Below are 22,508 nucleotides of genomic sequence, written 5' to 3' on the forward strand. Positions count from 1 at the left end.
CAGTTTTTGTTTACACAAATTACAATTAGCAAACTCATTATTTTCCGTGACAAATTCCACACTAGAGGTGGGTCGAAAAGTATCAACCTGATACTTTGTCACTGATATGCGCCTGTATCAGGAACGGCAAACGAGTACACTTGAAAAGTATCAGAGACTTTAGTATCAGTTCAGAATTCACCTGGAACAACACCACGGCCAATGAGCGCAGTACCCGATCGCAGATAACGGTCACTTGGGCGGAGCTTGTGAAAGGGGAGGGAGCAGGAACGACGAATAAGGGATAAAGAAGGGAAAGAATGTAGGGGAGGAAGCGCAGGGGAAGGCGTTGAAGCCTTGAAGGAGAGGCGCAAAGCGATATTGTTACAAGCAGGCCTGCCACTCATGGGTTTTTCCACCCAGATCTGGGTTTTTCCAATGGTGTTTGGGTTTCTGGGTTTTTAAATAATGAATTCCAACAATTCTAGGTTTTTTATAATTTTAATTATTTTTATACCTAAAACAATAATAAAGGTAGTAGCTACTGCCCATACAGCACACTTGGTGTAAGAAACGTCGCATCGACGTGGTAATGTCGAAATGTGGTCACGTCACCAAAACCGACGTCGAATCGACGTGGTCTTTGAAACCATGAAGTAAGTGTACGTTGTCCACGTCGGAGCGACGTGTTTTTCAGTTTCCCTGAGGTTCGAGTCGCCTACAGGACGTCGGCATGACGTCTATCTTTCGACCATCATGTTCCGTTTTAGAAAATAATAACAGTATAATTAATTAATGTAAAATTATAATAATATTACATTAATAAATGTTCATTGTCCTTTTTACTAAATGTAATAAGTATTTTTTTTAATTAGATTTAAACGGATGTTTGAATTGTTTCTGCGCAGTTGGTCATTTACGGTTAATGGCGTGTTTTTGGAATATTATTGGCGTTCTGAATTCTGTGGTTCTGGACTAGTTTGGTAAGTTTAGATTTGTAACGCTATGTACTATTTAATGCAGTTTTGTTTGTTATGTTTAGAATGATGAAGAGTATTTTATTTTGTGGATTCGCGAATCCCATGTTCTATACATAACCTCCATAGACACACTTCACGTGCGGCCGTTTTCGAATATAAAATGTTTGACTTGTGTACACTAAAGTTCCCGTCACTTTTTGTGAATACTATACTGAGGACTTATTTTGTTATTTTTTAAAAGCATTTGCAGGCGTATTGTAGAATACGATACCAAACAAACAAAGGTTAATTTAGGTTGGGTACGTTACGTTGCGTGTTGTTACGTAGGAAATCGGAATAATGCATGTTTTATGATTCCTGTTGCAGTGGTAAACGGTTACAGGTAAAATAGGGGCAGTAGCTCACTTTAACCTACTGAAATGATACTTTGAAGTTCTGATGTGCTACCATTAAAAAATCCCATTGCAGTATCAATACAAGAATTGTGGGTAATATTTGGGTAAATATGTAGATTAGCTGTATTTCCTTAAAAAAACACAATGTTACTCTCCAGTTATACAAAAACGGCGATATCTCCTAATAATTTGGAATTTCTTATCTCCGCCGCCTTTAATGAAAAGAGGAAGTCAAGTAGCACAAAATGACACTATTTTGGGATTTTTAATATATATTTTTTTTTTTAACAGATATCGTTACTCTCCAGTTTTACCATATTTTAATGCACGTAGGTACTGTAAATTCATATAAACTATTATTCTTATGATGTCACACATTTATTTGTAATATTGGTAAAAGTTTCGTATTACGTATCCGAGGAGATCACTTGATCCTGAGGACATGATCCTGTAAATATTGATGCTGTGGTGCATGATGCTTGCTGTTGTGATTTAGCATGGTTTGTTAGGTTAGTGCAGCTGCATTAAATATACTTGAAAAACATGCCATCATAATGAAGGTATCTCCTTGGATACGCAATACGAAACTTTTACTGTGATATTAATATTGTGATCATGACGTACAAAATGAATTGTACGGAATTACTTTTACATGCTGACTAAAAACGGCGTATTATCGCTGAAGGTAATTAGAGGAAATCACTTGCAAGGAAGTGTCGCAAATTTGTTCAAAAGAATGTTGACAAATCAACTGGCTGCAGAGTACAGTTGGTGGGGAGCAAAAGGGAAGAAAAATTTCAGAAAATTGGAACTTTCACATGTTGTTATGAGTGAGTAGCCAGTATTAATTTGGTTAGCCAAAAAAAATTTTCAATTAGTTAAAAAATTAATAATTGCAGTGTCTTAGTCAAGTATAAACAGATGTGTATTTGTGTACAGCTGAGGAACAATTTCATGTGTAGCTTGATTTTGCTGCCATGGGAATTATTGTTGTGCAGTAAATTATGAAGCAAGCGAGAGTTGGTATTAGCAGAAGATTTCAATTACAGTTATCACTCTATTTTTGCCACTCCTTTTGGATCTGTTCCTCCTCTGCAACGTCCAAGAATGGTAAATCTGTGACCTGATGTTTCCGAAGTTTTTAGGTATGCTAAACCCCTTGTAATTTCAATTTTTTCTTTGGCCATTCACATACTGAGTAAATTCATCTGCATTTATAATTATTGTAATAGTAAGTTTAGAAAATTTGTCATAATGCAACCCCGTGTGATATCAGGCCTTAAAATATAACGTAAAAGCAACAAAATACCAAAATAAATGTTTGTAGTATAGGCACTGATTCCCTGTAACAAAACAATATTTATTTCATGTGGAACTCATTTACCTTCAAAAATTTGTTTCAGGGGTGGTTCGTTTCCATTATCCGTCTGCTACCGAGACTGAAGTGTCCATCATTATTTCTAATTGGTTAAAACATGCGAAGAAGAGATGTAGCTAGTGTTGTAAATGAAAAAAAGCATGTGTTTTTTTCTCTCAAAAATAAATGTTTTTTTTTTAGAAAAAAACTTTGTCCCTAGTTTTTTTTCCCCCACTTTTCAGGTTTTTTTTATTATTTTATATACTGTAGCTCATACTTTACAGTTAATCTTTATTGTGAAAAAAATACTTTTTTTTGTTTTTTGTAAAATAAAACAGGTTTTTTTTATAGAAAAATGCTTAAAAAAGGCATTTTTTTTTATAAACTCTACATGTAGCACTCTTAATAAGTAAGTATAATTTGTTTAGTGTTTATTTGTGATATGGGCCTCCAGTCATCATTATAAGTTCAGGGTACCTATTAACTGGGAAACCAGTCGGTCAAATCTTATTTAAAAATTATGGCTTGGGCTTGTACCCCCAATATACGTGTCGTTAGAAAAATTGTTAAGTGTCAACATGCTGCCAATTTTTGATATTTTGAATTATATTAATTTGTTTTCAACTGCTTTGAATACTATGTAAATAATATCCACTTTTTTTTATTTCATTCAATAGACCGTACATAATGGTATAGAATATGTCAAAATAAAATTACAAATAAACATAAATACAAACACACAAACAGGTACAAGAACAGTATTAAAAGCATTACAATATTAAAATAATATAATATAACAGCTGCACTTCCATGAATAAGCACCTATTTAGATAATATGATATATAAAAGAAAAGTAATACATAAAAACAAAATTACGAAGCTACCTCCTGTTCATAATCATTTATATTATAAAAAGCCTTATGTGATAAATAAAGAAATAATTCCTTTTTAAATAAATTATATTGGTCCATATTTTTTAGAACTGATGGTAATTTATTGAATAACCTAATACCAACATTTCTAACTGACTGTAAAGTTTTTTTTCTTATGAACCCTTTGCAGATGAAAATCTGCATTAATTCGCGTGAAATGCTCATGAATATTAGTATTTTTTATATAAATTAATTTGTTTTTATGAATAAAACAATAATACTTTGTAAATATAAATACAGGGCACAGTAAGAAGACCTAAGGATTTATAAATATTACGACAACTGTCCAAACGTTTCATGTGGAGTATAATTCTGATTAATTTTTTTTGTATAATAAAAACTGATTGTAGATGATGTCTATTACTACCCCAAAACATAATTCCATAGCTTATTAAAGAATAAACATAGCCAAAGTAGGCAGACCATAGGCATTGTTTGGTAGTTATATGAGAAAGTACTTTAAACATATAACACATACTGTTTAATTTATTTAGCAAACCAAACGTATGTTCGTCCCATGATAAAAATTCATCAATCTCAAGTCCAAGGAATCGTGAAAGTGCCACAAAATTTAAGTTAGTATTTTTTAACAGAGTATTTGGTTTATTTGATTTTAATTTAGAGGGAAAAAAAAATAAAATTTGTTTTACCATAATTCAGTAGCAGTTTATTATTTGTAAACCAAGAGTTTAATGTATGTAGTGTATTCATAACCAGAGCATCAAGTTTAGAAGCTGGATTGGCTTTAACCAGTACATAAGTATCATCTGCAAAAGAAATGATAGGAATATCGGTAAAATGATAACTTAGATCATTTACATGGACCAGAAAAAGAAGTGGCCCTAAAATGCTACCTTGAGGAACTCCTACATTCATAAGTTTAGGTAGGGAATTATAAGACTCTAATATATTGTTACTATTGACTCTAGTAACTTGAACTATCTGCATTCTGTTTGTGAGATAAGACTTCAACAATTTATTGACTACACATCTAATTCCCAAATTATATAATTTATCAATAAGTAATTTATGATCTACTGTGTCGAAAGCTTTGGACAGATCAAGAAAAATACCAACGACATCCTCTGATCTGTCCTTGCGTTACTTGTTTAAGTGATTTTGAGTTGTAATTTGTAAAAAAAAAAAAAAAAATGAAAAAGTCATATTTGTGAAAATATTTAATTATCATGTTACATTCTCTTCACACTTTTTAAGGTTACTTAGCACCCAATGTTTTCAATTAATTTGTGTCATGGAGTGTACTAATACTTTAAGTTTCAGTGTGAAATTTTTTTTGACGTTTGCTAATTTAATTGAAATAGTATTTAATAAAAAAAACCACGCATTTTGCAATTACTGATGCTTACAGCTGACTAAATTTGGAAAATGTAATTAAATGCAACTGTATTTGTTTGGGGGGGGGGGGGGGGGGTTGTTAAAATCAGTGTATAACTATTTTAAATGAGTATCAATTTTTGATATGTCATTCTTAGGCACTGTAAGAACACTTACAATATGTGCTTTTTAAGCAATTTTCATGCCTCAATGTAGAGAATATCACTGGCAGGAAAAAAAAATATTTTTTTTTCCCTGAGACAATTGGTATGTTTGTACATAATCAACCTCCACCAACTGATATTGAATCCATGTTCCCATGGCCATGTAGATTCTACGACTTCCGATAGACATAGCATCAACGTCGCCTAGCCGACGTGGTATCCACGGCCTCAACCTAACGTACAATCAACCTCCACCAACTGACATTGAATTCACGTCCACATGGCCACGTAGATTCTACGACTTCCGATAGACATTTCATCAACGTCGCCCAACCAACGTGGTATCCACGTCCCCCGATCGACGTAGAATTAACGTCCATCTGGCGACGTCGCCTGTCGCGGACATTTCGATGTTCTTTCTACGTTGATAAAACGTTGAATATACGTGTAATAGATGATGATTTAACGTCAGCAGGTTTCCTAAACAACGTATATTTCACGTTTTTTCTACGTCACTGTGCTGTATGGGTGTATCTGTTGCAGTATCTGTTTGATAAATGCAAACAAGTCTATGTCCTTCACACACAAAAATACATATAAACACAAAACTAGTTTTCAAGAAGCTAAGTCGAATATTAAATTAGACACATTCTTCAGAGGCTTGCAGAACACAAAACCAATGCAACAATTAACCTTCAAACCAATCTTGTAGAATCAGACTCTGAATAAAGACTAACGTACATGATGCAGTTTTATAAAAACAATTACCGGTTTAATGAATGCAGTGATGGTGTTTGTTTTGTCATGTATATATTTGTAAGTTTTTTTATATGTGCTGGTCCAAGAATTACTTATACAGCCATTTTGCTGCAGTGTAATTTTCTTGTATTGGTTGTATTTAACCGTTTTCAGTCTTGTAAGGTAATTAATTGTTTTATATTAAAACCAGATATGTTTATATTTTTGAATTAGTACGCAAACATTTTCAACGATAGCATTTTAGACGCATCTGGGTTTTTTACCCATGTATCTGGGTTTTTTTGTAGGTTATCTAGGTTTTTCATGAATATCAGAGTTTCAGCCCTGGTTACAAGTCGTTTTGTTTATTGTCCTACTTCAAAGTATGCTCAGTGCGCAGTGCGTGCACCGTCTCGTTCAATAATAAAACTAATGAAATTTTGATATTAAAAAGTACATTAATACAAGATATAATATTTATAATTGTGCACCTAACAGCTATGAAAATGCAAATAAATTCTCAGTTGACACTAATAACAGATGTAATCAACATATGGACTTTCTTTTTTCGAAAACAATTAGTAACTAGTGTTTTTATACATTAAAAATTCACGATTTTATCAAAAATAAAAAATAAAAAAACAGATAGGTACATTAGTGAGCATACTATATCAATGTTTACGTTTCAAATGTTTCTTCAGATTAGTCGATGATTTATAACTCAGTTTTTGTTTACACAAATGACAATTAGCAAACTCATTATTTTCCGTGGAAAATTCCACACAAATGAAGTCTTTTTCGTGCACTTATCCATTCCTTATTTCACTATAAAAATCCTAACTACAAAGCATGACAGCCCGCAACATGGTGATACACGGCCAGGACGAACTGCAGTGAATGTTGAACTGATTGATACTGGTTGTATCAGGCGGGCATGAGAGTATCAGAGGTAGAGAATTACCAGACGTGATAAATAATGTATCAGATTCTGCTTCCGGTCGCACGGTCTGCGTACGCGGAGCTTTGTTGCCTCCTGGGACCGTCTGGTACAGAGGTATCAGAGACTTGTAACATGGTACAATGCTGTATCAGTATCAGGTTGGAACAGATACAAAAAATTGCTGTTACAACCCATCTTAAATAATCTACCTAAATATTTACAATAATAACATATATAAAATAACTATGATACATTGTCTCTTTATATTTACACTGCCATCTGGTGACGAGTGGCAGCACTACCAGGGCCATGGCTGGAGTGTTGCACCGCGGACAGGATTGTGCCCGGGTTTTTTGTTTAATAAAGAGGAGGTACGACGTCACATTAAACACTAAGCAATTGATATGCAATTATTTTAAATATTATAATCTTGCTGAGAAATAAATAGAAATAAACCATTTTGTTTACTAGTTACATATTAATTATATTATTTTTTAAAAATTCATGGATTCATCATTGATATTTTGAAAAATTTTACTGTCACTGAAAAAATATGTTGAAGTAATAATTCATCCTTGTTTTCAGTCACAGCATGTTGTCATTTGAAAACATATCAAAGCGATTATAATTAACAGTAATCAACAAAGCATGAATAAAATACTATAAGTATTGCGTATCAGACATGTGAAACGAGCCGAGCTGATAAGAGAAAGCCGTCAGTCAGCAGGTGTAATATTACGGCTGGGAACGGCGGGGCTGCAGATGACGTCAGAGCGTAGTGTCAGGCTGTCTACATTGTTCTTATGGGATCGAGACAACCTCTCTCTACTAACCTTGGTAACAACCCACCTCTAACTGCCGCTCTCACCGTGCGCGACCCCCAACCACGCCAGTCGTCCCGCGCAAAACACGTTATTTTCGCAGGAAACTGAACTGGCCAGGTTCCGGGACAAGGCGCACGGTGAAACATAATTTTGGAAAATATAAAATATTAAACAATGAAAATAAAGTCTATTATGTTCCTGTGGAACAAATACATAAACACTTTTGTAGTTCGGCGGAGGGATTTGCTACACCCGGCCGGTCTCCTCCACCGACGTGGCACTAAATTGCATGGCGTTCGCCCCGTTGCACTTTCTACACTGCGGTGAGCTCGCGAGCGCGTTCGGTGCACACGATTTCATGAGGCATAGCGGTCTATGCGGCATAGAGGAGCATTGGCGGTCGGCGTCAACTTAAGAATAAGTTCAATTGAGAAGAGGTTACACAGATACAACCATTAGACAACTTCTACAGTGCAGTGTTATCACATAGAAGTGTACACACAAAATACTTCTTGGGTGTGTCCAAAAAAAATACATTGCAGATTATTCTATTACCGGTGCCAGCTTCAAAACGTTCACTTGAGCAAATCCGATATTGTGGCTCAAACATGCATGTAATTTACAGCTTGGTTGTTAGTTTTTTAACAAATTTAAGTAAATATGAAATATAGGCACAGTCTCATTTGTCAAAGTGTAATAACATCCTCTAACTCTACATGACAGGTAAAATACTGTTTTATCCTGAATGAGTCTGCCGTCACCCGACCGCTGTGAAAGGCCCGGGGATACCTGATGGGCACTACGGGCGTCGCGATGCTCTTGTTGTCCAGAGGGGCGCCAGGCTAGCGGGCTGCTAGGCCATTGATGTTGGGTCGTGGGTACTCTGCCCCCGCGTGCCCCGCCAAGTACACGGCTTGAATCTACCCTGAATGGCTCTCCCTTGACTGTAAAGGCCGCTCGGTCGTGTGGAGGACGGGAGACTACGGAAAATTAGTGTACATGAGTTGGTGAGAATTACCTTTAATTTAGTCCCGCTACAAAACACTCTCACCAACACTTGGCGACGTCTAGCCGTTACACAATTAACACAAAAAAAAACATAACACTACGTAACAATGGTTACCGCGGCAGTCTCGCGGGACTTGGGTTGATGCTCGCTGGAGACGGCCAGCGCCGAAAGTTAACGGGTGCAGGGGGGGCTCTATGAGCGGGCTCCTAAGTTCGGCGAAACACTTACGTGAGTGATACGATACACAGCGCGGTATCACGATGAAGACTGTCGGGATAGGCCCGGTTTCGCAAAATACGCGCCGAGTCGACGTGGGCAGCGGTGAATTAACAAAAAAAATTTAAAGATTTAGTACAGAATAAAAATTATCAATGAAAGAAACTTGGATGCTGCCCACGGACACACGTCTGTTCCCGGCGCGGAGTGGTTTGAGACTGCCGAACATGGCCGCCTCGCAAGGAAGAGAAACTTTCTCTTCTTTGTGAGTCGGCGTCAAAAAGCTTATATTAATTGAATTTACTCTATTACCAGTTAAAACATGTTCCAGGTGCCCAATTAAAATGTAGCACCTGGTAATTGGGTGCTTAAGGCTTAGAAATGGTTTTAATGTAGTTCATTATTTAAATTGTGACATCAAGTTGGCGACTGTAAATTTACTAACATATTGTCCCACTGCGAATTGTTTTAGAGGGATTTCTCCTATTCTGACTTGATCATAGTCACGGGCATTTTAATTAAGGCCAGTGGCGGCCTTGACTGTTAATGAGGTTTGTTGTCTGCTCCGTGCGTGGTGTACTCGCCCGGAGTGGCTACGACGCACTTATTACATGTCGGGTAATTAGTAATTTCGTACTAATGGCTTTTCCCTTAATTGAATAATGGGTTCGAGCCTCCGGGGTTCCGTACCTTTAAATTTCATTATGTCTATTGGGGTCACGCCCGAGGCGCTCGCCTGACTCAATCCGGCTGGGCAAGGGGCGCGCTCCGAAAACGGGATACGGTACCGGCGGTGCGGAGCACGGGCTTAACGGCCAAGGTCGGTACGACGTCAAGTCCGTGTCATTGGAGTTAATTTTTTTTTTACTATATGCTGTGTTATGGCCTTTGGAAATCTATCTGTGTATGATTGTCTACTTTAACGAAAAAAAATTTTATTTTCAAAGTTAAAAACTATAATATAAATTTTTTTAGCATAATTGTATATCCAGTATGGGGTAGTTTGGTTTCCATTTATCCGCCTTAAACAATAATTGGCAATAACCGTGATTATTAGTAGTGGAAAACCTGGATTGCATAATTATTAGTAAATCAATTCCAGAACTTTCAACAACAAAAATAGTCAATAGTAGGCACACATGCCACATGCCAGGGTATTCCTACCAAGGCATTCCCATCACCATAAAGAGCTGCAATATAATTGTTTGAAGCACCTCAGGGTGAGTGCACCAAGGGCGCTGAAGGAATGCATAAAATATACGAGTGAAATTTATCATGAACTCTTTAATTTAAAAATTGTTAGAAAGGAAAAGGAAAAAAAAAATATTCTAGACAGATAATTAAAATTCGTGGCGCATGAAATGAATTCCAATCTGTTCACATCTTGCCATAAAATTTTAATCTATTCAGTTAAACACTCCCAATATAAATGTTTCTGCCCTAGACTAGTTTTCGTAAATATTGAAAGTTAGATTCATAGAGTAAGGTTAGATTTAGCATATTCAAAGATACATCCATACCTCTCAGTGCAAATTGCGCAGATATCAAGTGTGTTTTTAATATTATTGAAAAATGAGTAAAAGTCATAATTTATTTTATTTTGAATGCAATGAATATCTGTGTTTGTGTTGGAAGTGAAAATTAGATTTTATTTTCCATGATTGTTATAGTTTTTTCAACAATATTTGTTAGTTTGAAAACGGTGGTCTTTGACTACACATATCGAACGCTTACATGCTTCTGGGAATAAATCGAACGCAAATGTTTGATAAAGTCCCGAGAAACAATAACAAAAACAAAAATATGTGAGGGAGGAAGATTAGGTTGACACGTGTGATTTAGAAAATAAACCACTATCCATAAAACTAGTTTTAAGTTCAACTTAAGCAAACAGTGCTGTGAATTCGTTTTGGTTATTTTTCCTTTCTTGCTGAAATAAAGGTAGGTTTACAAACGTATTAATGAGGTTAAGTTTGACTGTCTTTTTTACTTCCTTTTAGCAAATTAGTTTGATAAAGGAAGTTGTATTGTACGGATTCCACACATATTGCTTTATTTTGTTAGTTAACCTTTTTTCGTCAGATGTATAACAAATTGTAGAGTAGCCCAACCAAAAAAATTCTCCTAGCCTCTCAATTGGGATTAGTGTGCCTTACGGGTGCGTGAAAATGTTAAGTTTTAGGTGATGAATTTTAAAATGAAATGACTTGATTGATACGTTAGACTCACAGTTGGACTTCACAGAGGAACTACTGATTATTGCCAAATGCAATGGCAATTCTAAAGGAAAGCCTTTTTATAAAAAAAAATGTCTTCGGGAGCAATTGTTTCATGTAACATATCCAATTGTATTGTAACGCAAATTATTAAAATAAAGTAAGCAATTGAATGTTTTTGTGATGCTAAACTGTATTAAGTATAACCAAAAATATTTGATTATGAAAATTTTTATTATATAACTTTGATACTAACTAGGTACACAATACGGATCAATTATGTACAGTTTTTGTTAGGCACATGAGCTATAGTATAAAAGGGGACGCACCACAACGCCGAAATACCACAACGCCGAACGTACAATAACGCCGAATACCATAACGCCGAATTCCAAATTGACCACAACGCCGACGACCCGAAAACTGCCGTGTACCACAACGCCGAATGACCACAACGCCGAAAAATGTCATTGCAGTACTGCCACAAAAACAAACTCAGAAGAAAGTCACTAAATATACTGAAAGAGAATTCAAATGTACAACAACGCCGAAATACCATAACGCCGAATGCCACAACAACGAATCTACAATATGACCATAACGCCGAAACCATTATATGACCATAAGGCCGAAACCATTATATGACCATAACGCCGAAATTCTAATATGACCATAACGCCGAAACCATAACTTGTTGCCTACCTGCCAGGCATTGAAATGCTGTATTCGTAAGATAAGCGCACTCTCTTGCAACTGTGAAGCTAAACATACAGCCAACATGTTTATCTTTTTGCACATTCAATATCAGTACTGATTTTTCCCCTAGTTAAAACATAACACTTTATTATTTTTTATAGGGCAAATGGAACATTGATCGAAATGAAATACAGTTTTGAAAGAATAATTTTTTTTTTTTACAATTGGACCCGGATCGCCTAGGTGGGAGGCTAATGCTGCAGCTAACCTCCACTCTTGCAGTTACTAATATATTATTCGATTCAGACTTACGTAGTTATAGCAAAAATGATAAGGTTACCGCTTAAAGTCCCGTAGGTACACGCTGCACAATGAAAACGCTGCATGCTCGTTCAATTGCTTGTGCGTGAAGGGCGACTCAGAGTTGGAGGCACCGAGGATAAGGGCGGTATATCGATTTAGTGTCTCATTCACACAAGTCACCTGTGAGTGGACGAGCGTCTTAAAACATTTGTCTCAATAAGTGTAGTAGTTTGTTGTTCGTAATTTACACATAAAGTATTTGATGTTTATTATAAATATCGTTAATTCTGTATACATTAGTTGTAAGCAAAGTTTGCATATTTTTCTCAAAACAGCTTGTTAAAGACAAAATATGCATGTTACACGAGCATACAATAAGTAAAAACCAATATTAAATTATTCAGAATGAAATTACATGCGATAGGCAATATGCTGAAATATACCCATAACGAAATAATTTCTTCTTTTTTTATAATTGCTGAGTTTTCGAATTTTTTTGTAAAATACGAGGTTCTTCTGGTATTCATGTGATATCTTTGGGTTATTATATCCAGTTACGTGAAATTATTTAAGGAGGTTGTTTAGACCGGCCACTATAAATACTGTGCAGAGCTTCAGCAGTTCACGTATCACACAAGTGTACCGCGTGTGAGCTCGGCACTTGCTACCAATACCACTTAACATATGTTACACGTGTTCCTAGACCATTGCCAGCTTATACAATCCTCTATATAAATAACCTCTTTTGGAAGCTGAAAATGGCTAAAATGGTTATTTTCACCGTCAATTTTAGGTTTGAAAATAAAGTTTCACTGACTTTAAAATGGTCTAGGAACGTGCAAAAAACCTTCACATTTAATATTTCGTCATAAAATGATAGGATCCCCACTGAAATTGCCTTAGAGGGGAGTCTTCGACAATGTTGCTGCATGTCAGAAGACCGCCTGGCGGATATAGGCGTTAGGACCTTGATGCGCGTGTCTGTATCGCTCTTAGCTCTCCCGCCCTTCCCACGCCTCGAACATTAAAAACATACCCGCTATCAGATGGCCACCTTAAATCGTTGCGCAATATTTAGGATTCCTGCGTAGAACTGTTTCACAGCGGAAAGTTTTAACATATTTATGTTGAAATCATCTAATAAGATTATATCTTCATATTTTTCTAACATGTTAAATAATTCATTTTCAAGGTAGGCCGTTCACGGTAAAGTGGACACTTTGAAAATCACTACTATTTGAATAACCTAACAACCAATATTATATTTCGTAGAGGTTTCGGACATATAATTTTTGTTGGGTTGAAAAAACAGACTATCCTGAATAGAAAAATATAAATATTTAGCATAAATAAGTAGTGAAAGGATACAAATTTATCGAGAGAAAAAAGTAACCAGGTGCTCAGAAGTGTTAAATTTACCATGAACAGTCTTCAGTTTAATTAGTATATGGAATATACCTACATATTATTTTTTTTTTTGCTTGTACAGGACCCTTACGGCAATATCCCTGTGCTTATGACGTACTTCTGCTGATAAGTATTCATGCCTACCTGGCATGAGAAAGTCTAAGGCAGTCACTTTTATGCTTTTGTGTATATATATCGCTATTCCTACACCTGATATTCCAGTGATTCATTCTCATTTATGAACGTCTTTAAAAGCGCAGAGGGCATGCTAACGTTCCTTACACTGGACACATTTAAAATACACTTTCTTTTTATTGATATGTTATTTAAAAATCAATGCTCAAACGATACAATTACATAAATGTTACAAATACACAAAAACACTCCTAAGTGGCAGACTAAGTACTAATATAAAAAATTACAATTCTATTACGTTCATGAACACTCACACCCACAATTATACAGATCTGAATAAACATTTTGCGTGATGTCAGTGTCATCCCCTCAGCCATGGGATGACTAATCTGATGTCGGTAAACTGTTCCAAGCTTATGACAAGGCATTGGTGGATGACTTTGAATATAAATTAGTCTTGCATAGTGGTGTTAACCATCTATTGTCACTTTAAGAGCGGTGTTTACAAGGTGAAAATAATTCAAATATGAAAATATTTTTTTTTTTAAGTTATCAAGCGTGGAAGAATTTAGTATTTTAGCGCCAGTGGTATGGCAGATCACAACCAGCATTCAGTATTTGCGTAAATCTGTAAGTATTATCATCATCTTTAGTCTATTATATCCCTCACATTGTTGACACACTACTAAATGAACGTTTATAATAGTAGTTATAGTACTTAGTAGTTGATGGTAGACGTTGTTTGTTTACAATGTGGGATATGTACCACCCCGCCCCTTCCCCCCACTTAAGTCCCTAAACAGGTTTATGGTAGTGTGAGGATGGTTCAACCAAATATTTTAGGACAATATAGGAAAGTCGTCGAAAAAACGGGCGACACTTTCATTAGCGCATTCTGGCGGCCTAGCCTGGACATACGTTGTAAGCGCATTTGAGACAATGTTATTTTGATAATTTTGAATGGACGTTTTTTCTTTGTTTTCTCCTGTTTAAGTTATTTATAATGACTGGAAAAGTTTGTGCAATGTTTGGTTGCAATAATTACGATGTATCTAGCTTTTAGAAGTCGTTTTTTAGTTTTCCGAAGGCTGAAACTATAGCCAAATATCTTAATAGGAACTACAATATTTGCTATAGCCATGTTTACTTGTGTATAGTTTAAATCAAATATTCCTTTTCCACTGTTTAAAAATGATAGTGTCTTATTGGAAACAATGATGCATATTTCAAAATTCAATGTTTTAAAATATTTTTAATATAATTTTGTTTTTAAATTTTTATTGTATATTTTTAAACCAGAGCATTACCTAAAAAATAATTTAAATATCCTCAAATTTGTATTTTTGCGCTCCACTTATTATGCTGAATGACTTAGTTGTCACTGTAGTATTTCAAGCAGTTTACCTAAATTATTGATTTCAAAGGTTTTATGTTTGGTTTTCAACATAAAAATAATGTAAATTAGTTTTAAGTGTTTGGTTATGTTAAATAAATTAAATTAATCTCAATTTTATAAGTGTTTGGTTGGTTGACTTCAAATTAGCAACATTAAAAATACTTAATTTTGGTTCGGGACAATTCATATTCAATTTTTAAGTTGTTTTTTTCACTGTAAGCAGTTCCTCGAGGAAATTTTTTTCAACTTTCACGGAATATTTATAAAATATGTGATTTATAAAATTTCAGGTTTAGAGTTAAGTATGTTTCATTATTAAAAACTGTCTGATTTGCGTCATTTGGTTGTCTGTTATGTTTACAGTAACACTATATTTAATGGTCTTAAAAATCAATATAGCTCTGTAAATTGGGTAACTGTTTTGAAATATGAATACTCTGTTTCAGTAAAAATATATTGACCGTAAATTTATTTCACGATAACAACAATATTTCAAGAGACGAGAGTAAATCTGTGCTGGTATCTCCCATTGTAATGCATGGGAATTTTAATTTCGCGGGCGTTCCTTTAGGCAAAGCCACCAGGGTCGCTGCTGTCGGGTGTCGCCAGCTTTCACCATGTTAAAAGGCTCGAATTTCCTATATTGTCATTCTAAAATATTTGGTTTAACCCTCCACCACCACCCCCACACTCCTACTACAAAACGCTCATTCCGCACAGTGACCTTGACTATCCAGGGTGGACGGCATAACCTCCCGCAATTTGTTTTGATTTATTTTTGTAAAATTTTTATTTTTTTATTTTTATTTTACAGAAACAAAATGTAAACAAGTTTTGTGATTTAATTGTTCGTGTGTTTTTCGTCGTGATGAATTTTAACGAACTGCTGATTTTCATGGTAAAATATTTACTATATATATGACAAGTTGGAGAAAAACTTTAAAATGAAATGTTTAAACGTAAGACGAGGAGATTTATGCCTTCCATTATTTCTGAATTCCTTTCCAAATGTCTATTTAATATATTTCCAGATATACTACCGTACATATACAAAGATTTAAAAAGTAATTAATTTGATACTCTTAGTTTTATGTGACGCCACGCTTGCTATTTACCGGCTGTTTTTCTTACGGGTCTGTGTAGTTGTAGAAAGAGAAAAATACGGACGGAACGGAACAACGATCCGTTTTCGTTTTCGGTTCCGTCTGTTCCGTTACCGTTGTATTTTAGAACAGGCCTTACTAGAAAAACGTAACGATTTTTCACTATACGCACAGTACCTACTGCATCACGGCAACGTAAATTTATGGCAAACCCAATAAAATATCTGACCTACGCTTTCGAACTGAACATACATATATTTAGTTTACATAAATATTCACACTGTCGACTACGAAGTTGTCACGTTTTGTGTTCTGGACTTTCCGGCGCACTTCGTTCACTTGGAAAAGAACAGACGAGTAAGTGACAACAGCGCGCCTTCCTTAGCACAATGGCCGCGCCAAGCACCTCTAGCAGAGCACTCCACGCATTCTAGCGGGCTCTTCGGAAGCAACGTTTACCCGCGCTCCTGCACAAACCAATTACCTTTCTTGAACGCAGTAAACTTACGAACGGGACCTAACTCTAGCTCTATCAGTTTACATACATGCTATTTTACTAATTCGTCGCTACGCTTTAATAAGATAAATTTATAATTAGGTGCATACAATTTACAGTATCCAAGTAAATAATATTTAATTTATTATTTATTGCATCACACTAATTTCTATCTATGCTAAGCTCAAGATAAAGCCCCTGGGAATAAAAAAAAACAGCAAATATGTTCGCTAATTATACTTTCATAAAATCTGTAACATAAATACGAATGGTTCAAGAAAAAATTATTAGGTGTACTATGCTTATTTTTTTTGTTAAACACATTTATATCGCATTTAAGAACGCATTTGCGGCTAGAACAAGATTTATTCTTAACATGAAAAAATTCACAAACCCCTACGATATGTAAGGAATTTATGAAATGTAATTTTCAAGACCCTAAAAACGCCCGAATATCTCAACCGCGCCATTTCAGCATTATCCTTTCGGGAAACCATTGAAAACCGGAATCAATGGTTAAAAGTTGGACATTGTTTGGTACAAATATAAAACTACAACTATTATTGCGTCCAAACCACCTTAATATAATGCATAATTATGTTATGTAGTCATCTTGCAAGACTTAAATGTTTTCCAAGCATTTGAATAGCTACTTCCGCTATATGTACCTCCACAGTGCACAATGAAACTTAGGCATGCGGGTTAATAATGATACATGGAAGTGAGTTTAAATGCTATCATGAAATGATAACGAAGCATTAACTGAGGAGACAGCTCGAGAGGAATGATTTTATAAATAACTATTCCGTTCACCAAGTATCCGGGGCTACTAATCATCGCTAACAATTCATATAATAACTGACAATTATAACTTACTTTAATTAATTGAGCCACTTTACAACTACAGATAAGATTCTAAACTTTGCTGCTTTCGTTATAAAGAAAATAAGTTTCCAAATACTGCGTTTAGGTTCCTGGCTGGTAGGCAACACGCTAGGGATTCGGCGCTGTGGTCAAATACGGATTCGGCGTTGTGGTCAAGTATGGATTCGGCGTTATGGTCAATTTGTATTTCGGCGTTATCGTCAACATTTAATTCTGCGTTATTGTCAATTACCGATTCGGCGTTATGGCATTCGGCGTTGTGGTATTTCGGCGTTAAGGTACTTTTGAGAAACACACATAAATTCATTTAGTAGTTTTCAGTTTGCTCATTTGGCACTCCCGCAGCAACATTTTTCGGCGTTATGGTCATTCGGCGTTGTGGTCATTCTGCGTTGTGGTACACAGCAGTTTTCGGGTCGTCGGCGTTGTGGTCAATTTGGAATTCGGCGTTATGGTATTCGGCGTTATTGTACGTTCGGCGTTGTGGTAATTCGGCGTTGTGGTAATGACCCGTATAAAATCGTGAGAATGGTCGAATGGATTAGTTTTGCTCCATTAAAAATACTTTAAAAGAGTGTGTTTAGTTTAATTATCTTATATTTATTTTAAATTTATAATTTGTAACCAACTGTTCAAATGATTTTCACTATTTTTGACATGATAACGTCTTATAAATCGATGAACGCCGGCTGCACGCACAAAAAATTGTTACGTTCCGCCTGAGCCGAGCGTGCAAGAACCTGCTAACCACTGTAACTATTGGGGTTCTTGCGGGGTTTTACGGTGTAGATAGTATGAAAGTCTATACTGCCAATAATTATCATAAAATATGAATATTCTCGGGGTTTTGTCGCCTATTCTCTCCGCAGTAGAACTCAGGAACGCTGCTGCTGGAGTGATTATCCAGACTGCTAATCCAGCTAGCACGTCACTGCATTGTATTACTGGCAGGAGAGTAATTATTAAAAAGAAATTTGATAGTGTTGTGTGACTAGTGGAAATTTGCATTACCTATGACCAGGTCTGTTTTAGACGTAATTGACATTTACCGTAAATAAATTAGTAATAGCTGGAAAACATGCGATTTTAATGTGTTCTTAAATATTGACATGAAGTTACTGTCAACATGCAATTCAGCGAGAGGAACAACCAAAATCGTTTACAGTGTATGTTAGCATTTTTGTCAGACCTATGTATCAGTAAGTAAATGTAAATGAGGTCACAGGAACACATCGACTACCATGCTGGGTCTAGCTAGAAGCTGTCGTAGGCTTGAGGCTCTCTTCCTAGGACCTCCAGGTGGTCTACTGCGATGCTGGAACACTGGATGCTGGAAGCTGAAATTGGCGAGATACCGAAGATCTGATATCGCCGGGTGTCTGCTGAAGAATCGACTTCCCTCTCGTCCTAAAAAGTCTGTTTTAATTTGGATCGGTCTCACCAAACGTTGTTGCCGATCGTAGCTGGCGCTGACATCAGTCGTCCGGAACCACTACGGGGACGAACGGGACCGACGCGGAAGTAGGCACTAGATGTCTAGAACTATTCTCACAAATCATAGTATGGAGAATTCTGTATAGCACACGATTGCGGATGACGTGAGTCTTCAATTCCTCGGGCGGCAACCAAGGCTTTGCTTCGCCCCAGCCCGAGAAACGTCTTCCTGCTGCAAGATGGCGATGGCGTCTCTCCCTTCTTCCTTCTCACTATTTATTTTCCGTTCCTAGCAACCATGGAGCTATAGGGCAATCAGCAAACCAAATTAACTGCATAGTGAAATAAAACTTGGATATTAGCGTGTAAGAGTGCTGAACTAAGGTAAATGAATAAAGTTTCCAAAGAATAATGCTTAGAAGACCCTGAAGTTAAAAGGTGTGTTGTCTCTGGCAATTAGATGTGTTATATATGTTCGACTTTGGTTGTCCTCTTTACAATAAAATAATTAAATACATAAGATCGGCTCATGAAATATACAATTAATGTTACAATAATAATCAAAATAATAATAATATGACTGTTAACAGTTGGACTGGTTACACCATCGTGCGATAAAATCTTCTATAATATCAAACAGGTTAAGGTGGGCTTTTTAACTAATTGTTTGTGATTATATTTAAAAAAATTATTTAAATTAAATTTGCAAAAACTGTAAATAATATTTGAAAATTAAAAAGTATGCAATTTTTCATCAATGTTTTCTTACGACGTTAATCAACATAAAATTATCGTCTGTAAACCGACTTTACAGTCAAACCCTTTTTTTTTAATGTAGTTAAGCTAATCTAAAAAACTAACCACACCATTTTATAGTATTATTTATGTTACTAACCTAACCCAAACTAGGTACCATTCACACATACAATATTTATAATGTAACTAACCTAACGATTTGTTAAAACAGTAAACTACTTGAAGTATCACACTTCCATCGTAGATAATGATTCAAAAGCATGTCAAAAAGTAAAGTATGAAAAAAAAGGAAATTAATATTTTTGTAAAGATGCTCTCTTTTAGAATTACTAATACACTTGCATATTTAGTATTATGATTTACATTTTAATCCTTTCTATACAGTTGGTTTATCTCTATTGCTAATTACTGTAGATTGGTTTGAAATTGTAGTCTTGCTTGCTTATAATAGGCTACTTAATTGCAGGGGTAGATTTTAAGGATATCTAACGGATTGGTAGAATTCTACAGCTATATTTATTTATTCATTTCACCTGTCTTTAGCTAATTATTTTATTACTGAAATTATTTGTAGCTATTGGTAATTAAAAATAAATGAATTAATTCAAAACTTTAGCTACTGCGGAGAGTGTCTTGAAGGACAAATAGCATTTAACGCCCTTAGCTGCTGTTCGTACTTTGAACAATGTTTTAGTAGTTTGGATGTGAAGAGATAGTAACTAGTTGCAATTGTAGTGGTCTGCTTTTTTATCATTCGAGTTATCAGTGTCCAGATCATTTTTTTAATGAGCTCGTTGTGCCCGCTTATCTCACGTTGTTTTCAAGTTGATACGGGTTCTGCTAGCCATGTTTGCCAATGTGCCAAGCTCGTTCGGCGGGTATCGTGGATTCAATCCCAGTAACCAGGCAATGATAAGAGCACTGAGTCGGCACCTACCCAAGTGAGTTCAGAACCCTCTATAAGCTTGGCGATCCCATTGGATTGCCGTAAAGCCTATACTAATGTATAGCCTGCGATGTTAAACCCAGTTGTAGACACAGTCGCGAATTGTGGGAGGGGCAGATGCCTGGAGGGATTTGGGTAACGTTGGAATACCTCCAATTTAAATGCCTTGTCCAAAATTGTGTAAAAAAAATATAATAATTTTAAAGATCTATTTCACAGTATTTATGACGTTTTGAAAAGTCTTAACCTGTACAATAGTTTTATCTGTATTCTAGAGTACTAATTTTAAATAAATAAGCTGCTCACAACACAGAGAAAGAACAAAAATGTCTGGAGAAGAAAATCCTTTAATATAGAAATCAAAATACGTTCACCAATGTTACATATACCTTTGAAGTTCATTTGCGGCTTGTAGTAGTTGGTATTTTATCGCTCATGTTTTTTTTATATCATCATCCATTCCTTAGGACTGCCACTGGTTAGAAACAAATTGCTATAGTCTGGTTTGAATTTAATAGTGGAGTCATTCCGTATGAAATCAACATATACTAAAATTAAAAAAATATTTACTTGACCACCTCAGAATTTGATGAAATTTTGTATGAAGGTTGTCCTCATAGAGATTAAGAATAATACCAATTTTTTTTTTTTCCTTCAAATATATCAAACGGTTTAAAAATTACAGCTATGTAAAGTTTCTCAAAATTCGCCAAAAAAAAGTAACCAACATATTTTGAAATCACCATAGCTTTTCTCCTAATTGAGCTAGAGAAATGGGAGTGGTGTCATTTTACTCAGTTTTAAATGATATTGCTTTTGATGTTCACAACAATATACTTTTGTTTTAAAAAGTGTTTTTGAGAAATCAAATTCAAAATTTTAATGTTGATTTCCTCAAAAAGTGATTTTTTGAAAATCTTAAAAAAAATTCCTATGAATAGTTTATACTTTTGGTAAATAATTCTCAAAATTTCAATCTGGGAGGCTAATGGGTTCATACTTAAATAATAATTAAAAAAGAGGGAGTTTTATAAGTTTTTGTTTCAGAGTAATACTATGTACCCTAACTTTACTTATTTTTTTATGATGGTGATTATTACCATAATTAATTATGTACTTAGGAGGGTTGCTTCTAAGACAACAATTTAGTTATTTACAAAATATTTTTTTTTTTAGTTAAGTTGGAAATAGTTTTTATAACTTAGGTACTTTATAATGTATTTTATTTCAAAATGTAAGGAGACACTCAACAATCAGCAGTGTCTGTTCTAGATGATTCTTCAAGTTGTGACATGAAAGGTGACTAATAGTGGGTAGGTCTGTTGATGGTTTCATGAGCTGACAGTAACCTCACAGTCAAGTTCAGACAGGCTCAATCTCAGTTCTCTATATTGTTTATTCTGCATCTGCAGTTGGTACGAGTAGGATGTCGGTACATAATGTAGGTGTTTAAAAGTGGACAATCTTTTGTGCTAAAATAAGTTAAAATATAAGTTCTATTAATTCCTTAAAAGTAGTTTTATATCTAGTGAGTGTTTATAAGAATATTATTTTGTAAGTACTACATGATATAAAACATATATTGAAGCTCTTTGAAAAGCACAATGAATTTACAATAAGCTATGCCTGTATGATTTTAGTGAGATGGTCTTTTTCTAAAGTTTATAAAAATTGTTTAAAACAGACAATGTAAAACAAAAACAAATTCTTTAAATTACAATCACACAATTAGGGATAAAAAGAGACTTAGAAGTTTAACATCTTGGATGTTAAGTTTATATCCTGATATCCTAAAGAAGCCAAAATTTGTGATTTTTGTAGGAAAAAAATAGGATATTTAAAGGTAGACAATACTAATCAACCTGG

At 35.1% G+C, this 22,508-nt stretch overlaps 1 protein-coding gene across 1 annotated transcript in view; it reads left to right on the top strand.

The window, feature by feature from the left end:
- Window positions 1–10,565: 10,565 nt before the first annotated feature.
- Window positions 10,566–22,508, top strand: part of LOC134540681 (probable multidrug resistance-associated protein lethal(2)03659) — a 152,613-nt gene continuing 140,670 nt past the window's right edge. Inside the window, exon 1 of the mRNA XM_063383556.1 lies at window positions 10,566–10,810. The gene's annotated coding sequence lies outside the window, so the exon portion shown is untranslated. The remainder of the gene's footprint in view (window positions 10,811–22,508) is intronic.

Source organism: Bacillus rossius, chromosome 17 (assembly GCF_032445375.1).
Source record: "Bacillus rossius redtenbacheri isolate Brsri chromosome 17, Brsri_v3, whole genome shotgun sequence".
Taxonomy (NCBI): domain Eukaryota; kingdom Metazoa; phylum Arthropoda; class Insecta; order Phasmatodea; family Bacillidae; genus Bacillus; species Bacillus rossius.